This window comes from Rhododendron vialii, chromosome 1a (assembly GCF_030253575.1).
Source record: "Rhododendron vialii isolate Sample 1 chromosome 1a, ASM3025357v1".
Taxonomy (NCBI): domain Eukaryota; kingdom Viridiplantae; phylum Streptophyta; class Magnoliopsida; order Ericales; family Ericaceae; genus Rhododendron; species Rhododendron vialii.
The window spans coordinates 29,424,071-29,442,161 of record NC_080557.1 but is presented as its reverse complement, the minus strand read 5'-3'; the positions used below and the strand labels follow the sequence as shown (position 1 = coordinate 29,442,161).

General features: G+C 41.4%; 1 long non-coding RNA gene across 1 annotated transcript in view; it reads right to left on the bottom strand.

Annotated features, from left to right (window-relative positions):
• LOC131335383 (uncharacterized) overlaps positions 1-18,091 on the bottom strand; it is a 33,389-nt gene that overhangs the window by 11,842 nt on the left and 3,456 nt on the right. The window contains exons 4-5 of the long non-coding RNA XR_009202508.1: positions 18,046-18,082; positions 16,356-17,782 (exon numbers count right to left, since the gene is read on the bottom strand). This is a non-coding gene — a long non-coding RNA (uncharacterized LOC131335383). The remainder of the gene's footprint in view (positions 1-16,355; positions 17,783-18,045; positions 18,083-18,091) is intronic.

Here is an 18,091-nt window from a genome sequence, read left to right as displayed (position 1 = left end):
AGCGCCAATCATAACCCATCAGTCCCAGCAAAAGAAACACGTCAACAACATCAAGGAAGGAAAGAAACGTCCGCCGAAGGGGCACGACTACGTGGCTGAGACCACATACATCAAAGAGCCCATCTAGTCTTTCCTAAAAGAGATAATGAGGCAACCATGGTTTGAGTGGCCAATAGGAAATCTCGGCACAGACACTGGCCAAGAAGATCAGAACCCAGGGAAAAAGTGCTCATATCATAACGAGCTCGGCCACTACACAACGGCATGCGCCCCGTACAAGGCACTGTTGGAGCGTTTGGCAGCCCAAAGCCATCCCGACCAGTACATTGATCGAACCAAAACACCCACCTGTCAACCTGCCGAAAATCCCAACCCAAATGAACCACGGCCGACAATACACGTTATCCACGGCCCCATGACAAAAGAATATGAAACAAGCCTTCGTGTCGATCTCGATCGCGCATCCACTTCCAAGCAGGTACTCGCTGAGGACCTGGATCCAAACGTCCACGCCCAGAAGAACTGCCTAAATGGACAATAACTTTCACCGAGCGTGACCTCGAGCGTGTGCAAACCCCACACTCTGACGCCCTCGTTGTGACTGTCCAAATTGGAGTCCATGACGTCAAGCGCGTCCTCATCGATCAGGGAAGCTCGGCAGAGGTCATGTACTATGACTTGTTTAAAAAACTTGACCTACCAGAATCGGCGTTGCAACCCGCTGACGTACCTCTCATCGGATTCAACGGAGCACCTGTTTGGCCACTCAGACGAATCTTCCTACTAGTCGTTGTCGGCTTGAAAACATTGAGCATTGAATTCATTGTCATCAACGTGCTGAGCCCATACAACGCAATTCTTGGCCGAACCTGACTCCACGGCATGCAAGCCATTGCTTCCACTTACCATCAGGTCGTCTGATTCATTGGCACAAATGGAAGACAAGAAGACCTACGCGGCGATCAATTCGCCTCCAAAAAATGTTACGTCTCAGCTGTCCACAATTCCATCAAAGCCAAGCAAGTTCAATGGGTTGAAGTCCCAAACATGGCAATTATTGACAACATCGGCGAAAATGCTGAGGACAAAGCACAAGAGGACCTCGTCCAGATGCCCATCAACGAGGATGGGTCCTATTTCTTCTTACTCAGCTCTTCCATCAGTAACACCGAATGCGAAGAAATGTTCCAATACCTCAAGAAAAACATAGAAGTTTTTGCTTGGACCCCCAACGAGATGCCAAGGGTCGACCCAAATTTTATCAGTCACTCTCTCAACATCAAGAAAGACGCCAAGCTTGTCGTGCAGAAGGCGCGACGTTCTGCAGCCGAACATGCCGACGCCGTCGTGGAAGAAGTCAACCGTCTGCTGGAAGCGAATGCCATCCAAGAAGTACAATACCCAACTTGGATGTCCAACACAGTAGTCGTTAAGAAAAAAAACAGCAAATGGCAAGTTTACGTTGATTATACCAATCTTAACGATGTTTGTCCAAAGGATTGGTTCCCACTCCCCAAGATTGATCAACTTGTGGACACAACGGCAAGCCACGCTCGGTTAAGCTTCCTAGATGCCTACCGTGGCTACCACCAAATAGCCATGGACCTAGACGACATGGAAAAAACTACTTTTGTCACACCATATGGCATCTTCTGCTACCGAGTCATGCCCTTTGGGCTCAAAAATTCGGGCACCACATTCAATCGAGCCATATTCAAGATGCTGCAAGCCCAAATTGGCCACACCGTGGAAGCCTACATCGACGACCTCGTCATCAAAAGCCAGAAGGAATCCAACCACCTCCAAGATTTGGCCGAAGTGTTTGAAATTCTCAAACTACACAAGTTCCGCCTAAATCCTGAAAAGTGTGCGTTCGGCATGAGCGCAGGGAAATTCCTTGGTCATTTGGTTACTCGACGTGGTACTGAAGCCGACCCCAACCAGATCAAAGCTATTAAAGACTTGTGCCCACCAAGAACAATCAAGGAAGTACAAAGGCTTATTGGGATGGCAACGGCTCTAAACCGGTTCATCAGCAAATCCTCGTACAAGTGTCACGCATTCTTCCATGCCTTGAAGGGCAAGAGTCGACGCAGTTTTGAATGGACTCCGAATTGTGACTCCGCCTTGGCCGAACTTAAAGAATACGTAAGCTCGGCCCCACTATTAGTGAAACCAAAGGAGTTTGAGACCTTATATCTGTATCTTACCGTCTCCTCCCACGCAGTCAGTTCAGCACTGGTGCGGGGAGTTGGCACAAACGACATGCCCATCTACTTCACAGACAAAACACTCCTCTCAGCGCAAACACGCTATCTACCACTTGAGAAATTGGCACTCGCTCTCGTCTCGGCAGCCAGAAAACTCTTGCCTTACTTCCAATCTCACACCATAACCGTCTTAACAGAGCACCCTCTAAAAAACCTTTTACGGAAAGCTGATCTATCCAACAGGGTTTCCAAATGGGTAGTCGAATTAGCAAACTTCGACATCCATTTCGAGCCACGGACGGCGATCAAGGGTCAAATTCTCGTCGACTTCATCACAGAACTAACACCGGAAGATACGAAAATTTTCAACACTCCCACTCCTCAACCTATCACAGAATCAACAAAAGCACCAATGCCTTGGCAACTCTTTCAAGGCGACATCTAGCAACTACATGTCGATGGGGCTTCCAATAGCAACGGAGCCGGGGCAGGGGTTGTCTTAGTTTCCCCTTGTGGCACACTTCATGAAAGCTCTCTAAGCATCGACTTTCCCGCCACCAATAATGAAATTGAATACGAACCACTCCTTGCTAGCTTACACTCCGCAATTGCTATGAAAGTCGCAGTTCTAGTTGTCTACTATGACTCCCAACTCATAGTTAATCAAGTACTTGGGGACTATGAGGCTCGGGACCCACAAATGTTGAAATACCAAACAACAGCAGCCGAGCTCATCACACACTTCAAGAAATTCAAAATTGAATAGATTAACCGCGAGCACAACGTGCATGCAGACGCACTCGCTGGCCTTGCCTCGGCTTCCAAAGCCTCCGAATTCAGAACCATCAACTTTGGCAGCATTGACCACCCAAGCTTTGACACCACTCTAGAAGTACTCAACTTTGAACTCGATCCAAGCTAGATGGACGAGATCGTTGCGTTCCTCAAACATGATACTCTACCAGTAGACAAGAAGGAAGCTTATCCCATCAGGAATAAGGCCGCTTACTACTAGCTATCGAAAAGTGGCCAACTCTATAGGAAATCTATCTTCGGCCCTTATCTCCTCGTCGTCCACCCAACCCAAGTACCCGTGATTCGCATCGAGCTTCACTCAGGTAGCTGTGGCTGCCACTCTGGTGGCTGTTTGCTCTGCCAACGAGCAATAAGCCAAGGTTATTTTTGGAAGAACATGAAGAAAGACTGCGAAGAAGTCGTCCGCAAGTGCCGACCGTGCCAACTTTTTTCACCTATCCCAAAGCAACCAGCCCAGAATCTTTCCGCCATCACAAGTCCCTGGCCCTTTGCACAATGGGGGTTTAACATCGTGGGCAAGCTCTCAACGGATCCAGGAGGCTTCAAGTTCTTGATCACGGCAATGGACTACTTCTCAAAATGGGTAGAAGCCGAGCCTCTTGCGACAATCTCTAAGGCTGACGTTCGGAGATTTGTCTGGAGAAACATTGTCACCAAGTTTGACGTGCCTTACGCCATCGTATCAGACAACGGAAGCCAATTCGTCGGCAAGGACCTCCCCAGCCTCTACGCTGAATTTGGGATACGCTTCTTCAACTCTACTCCAGCTTACCCCCAAGGAAACGGCCAAGCTGAGGCCACAAACAAGACCGTCTGTGCCGGGATCAAGCGTCGACTAAACTCCAAGAGAGGAAAATGGGCTGAAGAGTTACCACGAGTTCTATGGGCTTACCGTTCTACACCAAGGCGCTCCACTGGCCAAACACCTTTTTCAATAGCATTCAGAATGGAGGCCATAATACCACTGGAGTCGAAGTTTCCAACCCTCAGAATGGAAACATTCGACCCCAAGACCAATGCCAAAGCTATGGAACAAGAGCTGATTTTGGCAGAGGAAAAGCGTGATGACGCTCGACTCAAACTCGCCGAATACCAACAACAAAAGGCCAAGGGATACAACCAAAGTGTGCTAACCAAGACCTTCAAGCCAGATGACTTAGTTTGGCGAAAAGTGGTATAAGCAAACAGGAAAACAAAATTCAAACCCAACTGGGAAGGACCTTTTCATGTTGTCGAGATTGCTGGTGAATGTGCTTACGTGCTGGAGGACATGAATGGGAAAGTCCTCACCAACCCATGGAATGCACAGAATCTGAAGAAGACATACATGTGATCAACCTTTTCCAGATTCACTCTGTGCTCGGCCACATATCATTAATGAATCTTTGATTTACCAACTATACATTTTGTTAACATTTGGGCTTCGGCCTCATTAACTATTGTATTTAATCTCAAGAACGGCTTCGGCCATTAGTTTTTAATTTTTCCTTGTATTCCAACGTTTCCCAATACCAAGATGAATCTTGTTCGGCAAATGATGACTTTTATCTTGTTGCAATCAAGTTTTCAATACTTTTAACTCACCATCGGCAATTTCTGCCAACCACAAACGATGACTTTGGTCACACCCACAAACGGCATTCATGCCCTCACTTCGGCCACTATTGCTGCCCTAAGAAGCGAAAAACAGGACATATGGTCCACCGAGCCTAAGACACACATTACGGCTAGAATGTAGGCTCCGGTTCGGCTTGGCAAGACACTAAAGTCGGCCACAGCCCAGCTACACTCACGTTTCGGTGAGCAAGCCACCCACAAACATTTAACAGCATTAAGTTCCTAATACCTTGGCTAGGGGCTGACACATTTTTATTGAGCCCCAACCATGGTTAGGGGGCACCTATCCAACTTTTTTGTTTGCTAAAACTAAGTATTATCCCCCAAACGGGCGTAAGAGCCGAAGCCAACCACAAGCTCGGCGATCTATCAATTCAATTCAACTATTCTACTTTGGTCAAGGCTCGGCAACTATCCAACTATAGTTCAACAATATCTACTCTACTACTTAGCCGAACCAAAACCAAAGTGGGGGCTACGGATAACCACCATTTCAAAAAAGCAAGCATATCAAAAATCCTTTCAAGGCAAATGGTTAAATAGAAGACATTCATTCAAAAACACAAACATTGCAGATATCCCTAGCTGGGAGGCACGGCGTGGTATATCGTTTGGTGCCAACCCCCCACAAACTATTACACACTAGAACGATAAAATCCAAAGCTCGGATCCGCCCAGTCCGAAGTTTAGTTCAAAAACAAAAACTGACAAAAGTCGAAGCAAGAAACAAGTAGACCAACTTCCTTTCAGTCCCCAGCAGCATCTTTGGCAGGAATATCAGCCTCGGCATTCGTGTCGACGTTCATTGCCACGAGAGTTGTTTCTTCAGCCATGTTCACAGCAACATTGCTTTCATGCTCGGCAATGACCTGCTTAGGGTTGTCAGCTTCCTCCTTTTTACCACCACCAAACCCGTTTTCACCCTCAACATCTAAAACATCCTCAATATCTTCCTCACTCTCAGGATACTCCTCTGGGGGGAGAGGCTCACATTCCTCGGCTATATAAGGAAGTTCAAGCTTGGGAACGACGGGAGCAGAAATTGACTTGGTGAGATTCATGTCAGCCTCCAGCTGAAGGACACCACACGCAGCCTTCACCCCATCTCTATAACCTTTCCTGTAGGTGACGGGAATCCTGAGCTCAATCTCCTCGTTCACCATCTTCTGAGCCTCTCTCGAATGTACTCAACTCCGGCTCTATCGTAGCCTGCCTGAAAGGCCTTCCCATCAACCTCTTTCATCTTTCTTTTTTCTCTCCGCTGAACCTTCCCTAGCTCGCACTCGGCACTCTTGGCCTTCCCCATAGCATCATCGCGCTCTCTCTCTCTAGCACCGCCACCTTGGCCTTGACAACTTTGAGGCTGGTCTTCAATGACTTCGTCTTGTCGCGCTTAGCCTTGAGATCATCATGGTATCGGGCCCTCTCAGCCGACATTAGCTCAGCCTTGTTGTAAGCTCGGAGCAACGCTTGCCCGACCTGCACAAAAGGATGTATCAAGATCATGAAGACAAAAGTTAAAATTGGGAAGAGGTCAGGATCAGACAAACCTGCACCAAGTACGCACTGGCATGGATCAGGCTCGGTTGAAGATCTTCGGGCACCTTCTCCATGTCGTTCGGTAGTGTGAGACCATGGAGCATTGTGATAGCAAGACCAGGCTCCATCTTCACACTATCGTCAACAGATATCACTCTTCCATTTGCAAGGGCAAAAGAAGGAGAAAAATCTCGCACTACCGTTCAGCTGGCCGTACCGACCGATGTATGCATAGCCTTTAAGCCACCACCAGCTGATGACTTGGTTTGCTCCTTCTCCGTCGAAAGAGGCGTCGGCGGCCTGGCTGGAAAAAAGTCCCTCGTAACTTTTTGTCTCTTCTCAACAGGCTCGGCAGTGTCGGACATGTTTGGCCAAGCCCTAGAGGCATCTTTGAGATTGACACGAACAACATTTCGCCGATACATCTCTTCAGTAAACTCAGGTACTATGGTCCTAAGGGGGACGTTGATACCTGGAGAGTCGACTTGTTTCCTTTCTTGAAACCAAAAACCTGTTGGCTTCCTGAAAGAAGGGAACTTTACTCTCGGCTTTTTCACCTTCTTGGATCTTCCCGTTTGCCTTTTTCCTGACTGATGCTCACCTCCTTTTTTCTTACCACCAACTTTCTTGCTCGGCTCCTCCTCCTTCTCCTTCCTTTAAAACTTTCCTTTATATGAAGGAATATAGCCCAACAAAGTCGGCGCATCTCGACAGATCTGTGCCTTCAAGACATCCACATGTTTTTCGACGGCCAAAGATTGCTGAGTCTTCGTTATTGCTCGGTGATCTGCAAAGAATGTAGACGATCAACGTTGGAGAATCAAAACACAGATTTAAAATCAAGTTCGGCGAAACAAAAAGAATTATCAACAACCTCTGATATCCTTGACCTTCAACATGTTGTATCTATGTATTGTTTGGTCGCCAAACTCATAGTTACCATTTACCTCAACATAAAAATTTGCCCACTTGTCGGTGTTGGGCAGACCATCTATCAACTGCTCATTTTCCCTACGCGTCGATAGGTATCTACGCTCAATCCGCCCATGCTTCGACATTACATACATGTGGAAGAGGTCGGCAACCGTGAACTCCAGATTGTGGAGCTCCTTCAGTTTTATCACGAACATCACTATTCTATAACTGTAAATGGCAAAATAGTGAGGAACAAGGCTGAACCGAGCTAAGATTTCCCTCAAGAACGAATGAAGAAGGAATCGCAGCCCAGCCTCACATATAGCCATCAAAGGCATAGTGATATGCTCGGGACAGTGCTCCCTCTGTCCCTTATCCTGTTGTTAGCCACTTGGTTAACAACAACGTCGTCGGGGATGCTATAGTCTCGGCAGAACTTCTGGTACTCACCAGGTTGTCCGCTAAAGTAACAGGCATGGGGGCAAACCTGACCCCCTCTCGTAGAGGTCGGCGACCTCTCTATTCTCGGATGGGGCCTCACTATGTCCAGATCGTGCATAGGAGGTGGCTTCGGCTTGAGAATGGAATCTAGATTCAGCCTCTGGCCCAAGCTGGGCTCGGCCTCGGAATGAGTAGATGGAGAGAAAGATATCTCAAGTTCGGTGTTGAACCCATCGGCATCGTATTCGTAGTCGCGTTCGGCGTTAGAATCACTGGAGCCTGACATGTTCAAAGCAATTGAAGAGGTCTATCGTCGGCCCCGGCACCTCTCTAAGTACTCTCGGATAACTAAATCTCCGAAGTCGTCCCTCGAACTTTCAGGGTCAGATGAGATGATAATGAATGGGTGAGCCAGACCTAACAAAACAAAGGAAAATATAAGAGGAACCTCGTCATCAGCCAGAAGGCAAGGATCTCACTACGCTCGGCTACCCTACTGGCCCACCCTACGTCCTACAGGGACTCAACCTCGGGAAGCATGAGACACTCGAGTCATGGAGCTCGGCCAACACCAGCGTCGGCCAAGCCCACCAGCATCAAAACTGGGGCTCAGAAGAACAGATTGAAGGCGAAGATGAACAGCCCGTTCATCTTAACCCGTGTACTATTCACACAGAACAGGGAATCCCCAAAAACCAATGCAAACAGGGTAAAAAAAAGCATGAACGACTGTAGGAAAGCGAGGAGAAACAAGATTGGAACAAATACCTAGAGTTTCTGGGAGATCTGCTGATGGATCGACGAAAAGTTGGAGCTGAAAGATGAACAGACGGAAGGAAGAGCTCCGGTAATGGAGGTTTTGAGAGAGAAAATTATGTAACCCTCTCTCTCCTCTCGTCCCCTTTTATAGAGAAAGAATTAGGGATTTTCGCCTTGCCTCGGCCACCTTTTGGGAGAAAGCTTTGTTGGAGAGTCCTTCGACTAAGTTGCCCTCCAGGCTCGAATAAATGTGGGGCTCGGCCACCTGTTACACCACACATGCTTCTCCACGTGCAGAAACGATTACGCCAAAGGATAATCATAAACGCACATGGGATGTGCCAGCTCACACAAAAACGGTTACTAGATCTATTCGGTGATGTCACAATGATGCCATTTGGCTCGTGCAAGGCACATGCTTGTGCTTGGGGAGCAAGCCAAGGAGATTCTATAAATACTAGAGGATGACAACCCTAAGAGGTACACGTCACTAAACACTAAAACCCTAGTCTCCTGCTTTACTCTCTGCACATTCTCATCCTCTCGCCGGAGGGCCTTGCCGGGCAACCCCCGGCCAGGTCTTAGTTGTGCATTCTCTGTGCAGGTTAGAGCGAGAAGGTTAGGAGATCAGTGAACCAGCGGAGGAGGAACTTGAATCGAGGACCACGGGCCACACACTTTAAAATATTCATCCTCCACCAACAATAAACACTTTAAAATTAACAGCAATATCAAAATTACAAAACATCTATAATAGAATAAGGGTAGTGATAATGCCAAAATTCCGGTGCATAAAAGTCTTGTACACTGCACATAGTACTGACTTTTTGTGCACTAGAGTTTTGGCACCAACAAAAATAGTTTTGGCATCAATAAAAACAGTTTTGGGATTATCGTTTACCTAGAATAACTTACTGACACTGATAAATTTATCAATTACTTTTTAATAAAAAAAAATTACCTATCCAAAAAAAGTGAAAAGTTCCATCAAATGAAACATTTGTCTGGACTAAAATTTAAGACATTGACTGATTTTCGTGATATCGTTCTCTTTAATATTGTTTCGACAAATTTATCAAGTGTTAAATAATTTACTGATACTGATAAATTTAGCATTACTTTTTGGCTAATGAATGATTTTGGCAATCTTCTGTGGCGAGGCATCGACAAATATAGTATGAAAATTTCCTATACAATATGTGACTAGATTAAAAAAAAAAAAATTCATTATCACTTGTCTTGTTTGATTTAGTTTGAAAAAATCAAGATGTAAGTTAGCTCTCGAAATGAAAATATTTCTGATCGAGAATTTACTGTTTCATTTTGAAAAGATTGGCATGAACATTAATTTGGTAATAAGGGTATTTATGAAGCATTTTGAACTTGAGGATTGCATGAGTCATTATTTTTCTTGAGATGGTGCTTGTGGTTTCTAGCTAGGTGCTTGTGGTTTCTAGCTAGATGCTTGAAACCCATTCCACATTCCAAAATAAGGGGGTGTTTGGAAGGCCTGGTTTTTCATTTTTCAATTGCCATTTTCAGATTTTGGGTGTTTGGTAGGAAGAGGTAAAATAGATTTTGGGTAAAATAGATTTTCTAATTTGTTGTTTCTAAAACAAAACAGAAAAAGAGGTAAAAGGAGCTTTTTGCATTCCCATTTTTCCATTTTCGAATCCAGTTATACCAAAAAGACAAAGCTGCCCTCCCTCTTTTCGGAAATTCCCACAAATGCTAGCAGAAGCAAAAGGTCGGTTGAAGTACTCACAAGTTTTGAAGAATGAATATGACACGACCTGTTTCCAATTTCAATTACAATACCTCGGGTTGATCTGTTTCCAATTTCACCTCCTCCACCAATTTTAGATCTGGGGTTTGCAAGTAGTTGAAAAGTACCCCAAGTCTTGACCACATCTCTCCTCAAACCTCTCCTTCTCCTCCTCCACCTCTGTCTGAAAACCCAAACCCAACAAAAAAAAAAACAGTCCAGGAAATTGAGGATCCTTCGAAAATCCCCACCAAAACGTAAGTGTAATGTGTTGGGTGTTCGTGCATGATAATTTTTTTTACTGGTAAATCCCTTCATTCTGCAACTCACTCTGAGTTTGATGTTGTTGTCTAATGTTTGATCTTTCTTGTATGAGATCTGATTTTAATTTCTTGTCCTATTTTTTTCTAAGCCTTTCTGATTAATAGACTGAATCATTAGAGAAGAGACGAAAGAATAATAATATTTGGTGTTGCTTACAAAGATTGTTTAAGCAATGAAGTTAAAGTGGTCAACATGGACATGTGTTCGTTGGAGATGATCAAGACATGGAAAATGTAAGGGCTTCAATTCGGGATTGGATTGTCTCTAACCGTATCCGTTAGATGAGTTGTTCGGTGTCGTAGTATATGTTTGTTCAATTCGAGTAATTTTTTTTAATCCGAACTTCTGTAATATTTGGTATTGTATTGTAGTTTGTAGTATATTTGTTCAATTTCTGTAATTTGGTTTAATCTGGATTTAAATAATATTTTGTGTTGTAATGTTTAGATTATAAATTTCATCGCGTCTTGTATATATTGTTTGGTTTTTTCATTACTTTGGTTTAAACTTCATTGTTAATTTAATTTATAATTCAAAAACATTTTTGATGGAAAAGTAACAACAAACAATAATTGAAATAATAAAAATATAATTTAAAAAAAAACGGGGTACATCAATTTCATGTACGTAGGAGAATTTCGGAATTAAATTTTAAATAAATTGAGCCCAAATATTATTTATATACATTATACTCCATTATTAATAACCGGGGGCAACATAGTAAAAAATCAATCCATAATTCATTTTCATTCCATATCTTCCAAACACTACTCCTACTGCAAAATGCATTCTGCACATATCATCCAAACACTCTACCAAATACAAAATACATTCTGATCATAATCTCAAAAGCCAAAAAGGCAAAAAGTAAAAAATGAAAAGCCAAAAAGTTGCCTCCCAAACACCCCCTGAGTATTTAAGAAAGGTAAATGTGGCAGCTAAGATTTCGCATGCTTGTTTAGTTGATAGATCTGTTCAACTATTCACCTTTATTTTGGTTGTTTTGTTTTGCTTTGTTTTTTTTAAAAAAGAAAAAGTCAAGAGGTGAGAGGTAGACCGTAGAGATCAAGTTTTTGCAAGTTGCAACACTAGAGAGTTTTGGTATCTTCGAAACGCTCTCATTACATTTCTTTTCCTATTGTAATGACTTTATTTTTTTTTTTGGAACAACCTCTCAAGTGCCGAGCTTGCGGACTTCCTTACTTTTTCTTAATAATGAAAATTTTGGAAAGTAAGAGAGTAAGTTTTCTTTGCTTGATTAAAAAAAAAAAAAGTTTCCTCCTAATATGCACTTCTCGCCGAATGCTGCCTTTAATTTTATAAACAAATCTTGGTGTTTTTTATTGTTTCATTAATAAACATTTTTATTTTTAAACAGAAGAAAAAAATTATTCATGCAGTTGATAGCAATAGAATAAAAAGAAAGTTAAGTGGTGCTTAAAAGATTTGATTGGCAATTGAGAAATGGTCCAACCGTCCAAGGGATTTTCCCAAGGATAAGTTAATATTTACTTAATATTTACTAGCTGAGCTTTGATCCGAAGTTATACTATTACTTTAAGAACTTATTAACTTAAACTTTCATTTAGAAGAAAAAATGTAATTGCATAATGTTGGGGCCGGTTCCCCTCATACAAAAGTTTACACAGGTCTTGACACAACACTAATTGGAGTTTCACTCAAATGATCGGATTTGTTCAATTTGTTTAAAATAGGTTTTTAAGATTTTTCGTAAAAAAAAATCAACTCTTTTCGATATCAGTAAGGACTTTATCAGTTCATTCAATTTTATCTTGTAAAATTTGACAGTAACCAACTGAATGAACCAATTAAGCATTTACCAACATCCGAATGAGTTGATTTTTTACGGAAACCCTTAGAAATACGTTTTAAACAAATTGAACGGCTCGGATAATTTCAATATCCGAATGAGTTGATTTTTTTCGGAAACCCTTAGAAATACGATTTAAACAAATTAAACAGTTCAGATCATTTGCGTGGGACTCCAAAATGGGTCTTACAAAAAACTTGTGTCATAACTTGTGTCAAATTTTGTGTGAGGGAAACGGCCCCGTTTCAGATAGTAGAAAATGAAAAGATGAAATGATGTACTTATACATCATTTCTAATTCTTATTATATATCCTTAATATGGAAAAATGATAAAGGTCAAAACATAGTGCCTTGGAATACCTTTATTTCTGTTAGGGTAAAATATTTTTACATCACATTGAAATGCAACGTACCCATCCAAATATGTTTCTACCCAAAAACAATAATGTTTTGAATGATATCCAAAATTCCTTTCTTGTGTTCAAATTAATTTGACTACATGTCAAATTTAAAACGCTATCCTAGCTAATTCTATTGAAATTCTATCTACAAATCCCAATATTTTTGTGTATTATATGCACTAATTTTAAAATTATTGAATATTTGTTTTTTTTATAGGCAAAAATCAATAATATTTTCAGAATTGCTAGTCGCCAAATTAGTACTTTGGAAGAGTACAGGAACCCCTAATCTCCTTGCACCTAATTGCAGTATTGATCAAACCGTAGGACCAAAGACCCCTTGGCAAATATTCAGTATTTGTTATTAGAATAATCTATTTAGTTGTTTCAAGATTATATATATATATATATATATATATATATATATATCACGAAAGTTAAGACTTCTTTTATCTTAATTCATCAAAAGATCATTCACATCAATTCTCATGGTTTAAAATATTATATATAGGTTCAATCAAGCTTACCATTGCGGCGCACACATTCTTAAACCCTCCGCCCAGTCTCAGACAGAATTTATATATGTTGGGATATTCTTTAAAAGATTTGAAAAAAAATAGGATCAAAGCCGCTGGTTCAATTGATCAATAACACACCACTAGCTACCATCCTTATTGGAGTAAAAAATATACTACTATTATGTACGTGGCAATGACATCCGTTTTTAATACTACTACTACTTTTTCAGGATAACGGAGGGAACCACCTGGTTCGAAAATACAAAGAATAAATATTAGGCTTGCTCAATCATAGTTGCGGTACTAAAATAATCTGAGTACGTACGTGGCTAGCTAGATTGTGCATAATTAATAGTATCTAACATTTCTGTTTGAAGATTTTTCCTACCTGTTCTTCCAGGCTACGTACTCACCCGTTTCGGTAAAGTTTTTTATTTTTTAAGTACTTATTTTTTGTTTTACGAGATAAGTCATTCTCTCACAATACATTATCTTAATTTAAAAAATAAGTAGTACTTATTTAAAAAATAAATGTTTATTTTAATTAGTAGAACGGGGCAAATGTAGATATCTACCTTATGTACGTCATAAAATAGAGCGATGGATGTCTTTTTAAAACTAGAGTATTTAAACATGCAAATGAGAGTAGACGGCAACCATCATTAATTCACTTTTCTTTAATGTCGTAGCTGCAGCCAGATTAGAAAAGTTTGAACAATTCAAAACCTAATTACTGTTTTTACACGATTTCTGATTAACCAGGAAAAACTCTTCACATTGAAATCTCTCTCGCCTTACTTCTATGAGAAATTCATCAAACACATTTACACACTTTAAAACTTGCGTCCATGTGCCCGTTTGATGCACGAGATAAAAAAATTCACATAGGTGATTTTTGGTCCTCGTGCATCGAACGGGCACAAGGTTAACTTTTTCCAGTTCCGTGTTCGATGCATGCTAGCACTGGCCTCATTCTATGCACTGAAAGACACATGTGTGAAAAATAATTTTGGAGTACCACGTGATGGTATTCCAAGGGCATAGAATAATTGTTCTCCATATTCTACCCCCAAGAGTCTCTCTCTCTCTCTCTCTCTCTCTCTCTCTCTCTCTCTCTCTCTCTCTCTCTCTCTCTCTCTCTCTATTTTTTATAAAAAATCAAAAATCTTTAAAATTAGGATTTAAAGTTTGGAGGCTTTTGGAGGCTCACACAAAAATCTATAATTTACTAACGTTCAATCCGTTCTATGCACGGGCAAAACTAATATGCTCAGGCAAGATTAGCATACATGATGTGTTAATCGTGGACATTCTCCATACGATTAACCCGTTTTAGAACGGGCACAACGCTAGAATGGGTTAATCGTATGGAGAATGTCCACGATTAACACATCATGTATGTTCATCTCGCCTGAGCATGTTAGTTTTGCCCGTGCATAGAACGGGTTGAACTCTAGTTAACATACATGATGTGTTAATCATGGACATTCTCCATACGACTAACCCGTTCTAGCGTTGTGCCCGTTCGATGCACGGAACGGGAAAAAAACCAATGCGAACCTACTTTTTTCTATTGCCTCGTGCATCGAATGGGCACAACACTAGAATGGTTTAATCGTATGGGGAATGTCCACGATTAACACATCATGTATGTTAATCTCGCTCGTGCATGTTAGTTTTGTCCGTGCATAGAACGGGTTGAATGCCAGTTCCACAAAACAGAAAGGGAAACCCTGTGGTTAGCTAAACAGATAGCTTGAATCAGCAAAGGAAAAAGGGCAAATTTTTGTAGCCGTCCCTCTACTTTTACGGTTGTCTCAATTTCGTCCCTTTAGTTTCAATTGCTATCAAATAAACTATGAAGTTTGTTTTACGTTCCAAATTGGTAAAATCGTTAACACCGTTAATGAAACTAGCGGGAAAGTATAATTAAAAAATTAAGTGCTCCAATTTTCAATCCAGTTAAACTGGTGCAAAGTTCTTATTTTTTTTATTATTTTATCCTAGATGATCGTAATGAATTTTTGGTTCTAAGGTCTTTCAACGAGCACCTGAAGACTCTTTATTTAGTTTTAGGGCATCTTAGGGTGCTCATTGAAAGACCTTAGAGCCAAAAATCCATTATGACCATTTAAGATAAAATGATCTGAAAAATAAGATATTCGCATTGGTTCAAACAGATTAAAAATTGGAGCACTTAATTTTTTAACTATATTTTTTTATATATAAATGGTGTAAAAAAATAAATGTTCCAATTTTCAATCTGTTTGAACCGGTGCGAAGAGCTTATTTTTCTGATCATTTTATCTTAAATGGTCATAATAGATTTTTGGCTCTAAGGCCTTTTAATGAGCACCCTAAGAGAGCCTTGAAACTAAATAAGGAGTCTTCGGGTGCTTGTTAAAAGGCATTAGAGCCAAAAATTCATTACAACCATCTAGGATAAAATGATCAAAAAAATAAGATCTTCGCACCGGTTCAACTAGATTGAAAATTGGAGCACTTGATTTTTAAATCATATTTTTCCATTAGTTTCATTAACGGTGTTAACAATTTTACCAATTTTGAACGTAAAACAAACTACAGGGTTTATTTGGTAGCAATTGAAACTAAATGGATGAAATTGAGACAATCGTAAAACTAGAGGGACAACTATGAAAATTTTCCCAAGGAAAAATGGTATTGTGTATGGATGTTAACTTCTGGGATTATAGGAGAACCAATCTGCCCACTATACGGAACAAAACCATTCCAATAGCTCAGTGATCTCTTCAATTCAAACTTCTGCGATAAATTGACCCATGGATACCATTAGAGAAGTAATTGGAGTTGAAGCTCAGGCTTGTGTCAAGCAATCCACTTGCAGACCTAGAAATTTCTGAAATTGTAGAATCATAAAAGATATCATGAGATTTTGCTACCGGCTAGGGCATATCAAGGGGCCAATTTCTAGAAGGAGCAATTCATCTCTCTCTCTCTAGAAGCTCTCTCCTTTCTTTCTCTACTTTACCAATTAGGGTTTTTCTGGGGGGGTGGGGCTGCCGCCCCTTGCCCCACCTCCTCCCGTCCTCCTTTGCCGGCCACCCCTCCTCACCTCACCGCCCATCGAATTCCTTCTCTAACTAGATCCGATTTCTTCTTGCCTCTACCATCTCCTCCTCCTCCACCTCCATTTCCTCTCTGCCTTCTCTCCGTCGCCACCGCCTTTTCCTCACCACCTCTCCGCCTCCACCGTCTCTACCGCCTCCCTCTGCTTTGGTGTTTTTGGGATAGCTCTGACGGAGAGATGAAGTAGGGTGGCTCGGCTCCCTCCGGCAATAAGTTTCCAGCTTACGGGGTGGCGTTTTGCTGGCGATAGCTCCATGGCCGGAGGTTTCAGTACCAGCTGTCTTTGGCTTGGTTTCTCCGGGCCAGTCTCCCCAATTCGGTGACTGTACCGGTCTGGTTTTCCAGATCCGGTGGGCGTGGTAGGTAGGCGAATAAGTTTTTCAGTCTGTTTAGTTTTTTTGTTCTGGTTTGGTGTTGATTTCATCCGTGCTTTTGGCTATGGTTTGAACTGGGTGTCCCTTTGAGCTCTACTACAAAAATCGGAGACGGGTTCATTGCCCTGCATTTATGTTTGGTCTGCCTTCGGCAGTATGTGCTTAGAAGACTTCTAGTAGATGTGCTTCGTGTCTAGGTTTTAGTAGTTTTGGTTCATTCCTGTATTCTTTGATGAAATCGTTGTAACCTTCAGGCTTTTATCTTTGGGTATCGTGCAATGAATTGATTGACTTATCAAAAAAAAAAGATATCATGACAGCAAGGTTGAAGTTGATGTTGGGAAAAATTCGGCAATAACGAAATTCTAGAGAACAATCTCATTGATAACAACATGATTACATGAACGAATCAAGTTACAAAATACATAACAGTAGACAAATCGTAAGTACGAGATATAAACAGAATTTCCAGATCAAGAACGGGGTCCTGTGTGATACCACAGTCTCCTTAAGAAAGATTCGCCGCCTACCGTGGGTGTTGTAGGATCTTGTTTGGCGTCTTCCTCACATGGTTGGCTCAACTAAACCGCAAGCCGTCGGAACACCACCATCGACCGCCTTGGCGAATTGACTACCACCTGTCTCTCTCTCTCTAAGAACAATTTGCTCGAAGGTATAGTAGCACACTTGATTTTCTAATGCATTCTCCAAAACGTGAGCCTTCTTTATATAGAGTGAAGGAGGTATGAGAGGTGAATGCTGCCATCAAATGTTGAAATGAATTCAGCCATTTGAATGAAGGAGGTTACAATAGTGAATGACAATCATGGTGAGGGGTTACGGGAGTTACGAAATCCACACATCAATACGTCTATTGATTGTGGTGCGTCCAAATACAATGAACCCGAGACATGCACGGTTGCCTCGTGAGACCCTCCGGTAGCCCTGATTTCATTCATCCAAAATTCCGTAAATTTCCAACAGTTGATCCTTCTCAATCTGAAACCAATAGTTCAGTCTTCATGGCTTGAATAATGCAGAGAGGAGTCAATATCATAGAACAATATTCCCAATCTTCTACGGCCAACCTCAGGTTGAATATTGCAGAAATGAGACAATATCATTGAACAGAAGTCTCAATCTTCTTCTGTAAACCTCGTCGACTGGGCATGCATAAAAGAAGAAAATAAAATGATTTTTTTTGTACATCAAACAGACACAATGCAATTTAGAAAGTTTCATCCATGAATTATCATCATATTTAAAGATTAAAATCATTTGGAAAAGCATGTAGTATACATTCAATTTTCTTACCAATACCCAATTTTTTTCTTACAATGTTTATTTGCTGTTGGGCGAGAGAAGAAATAAAATCATCGGAAATAAGCTAGCTACATGCATAGTTAAAATCATCGAAGCAAGATACCTGGAAAAGATTCTTCTACTATGTATCCAGTAGCCAACTACAAAAT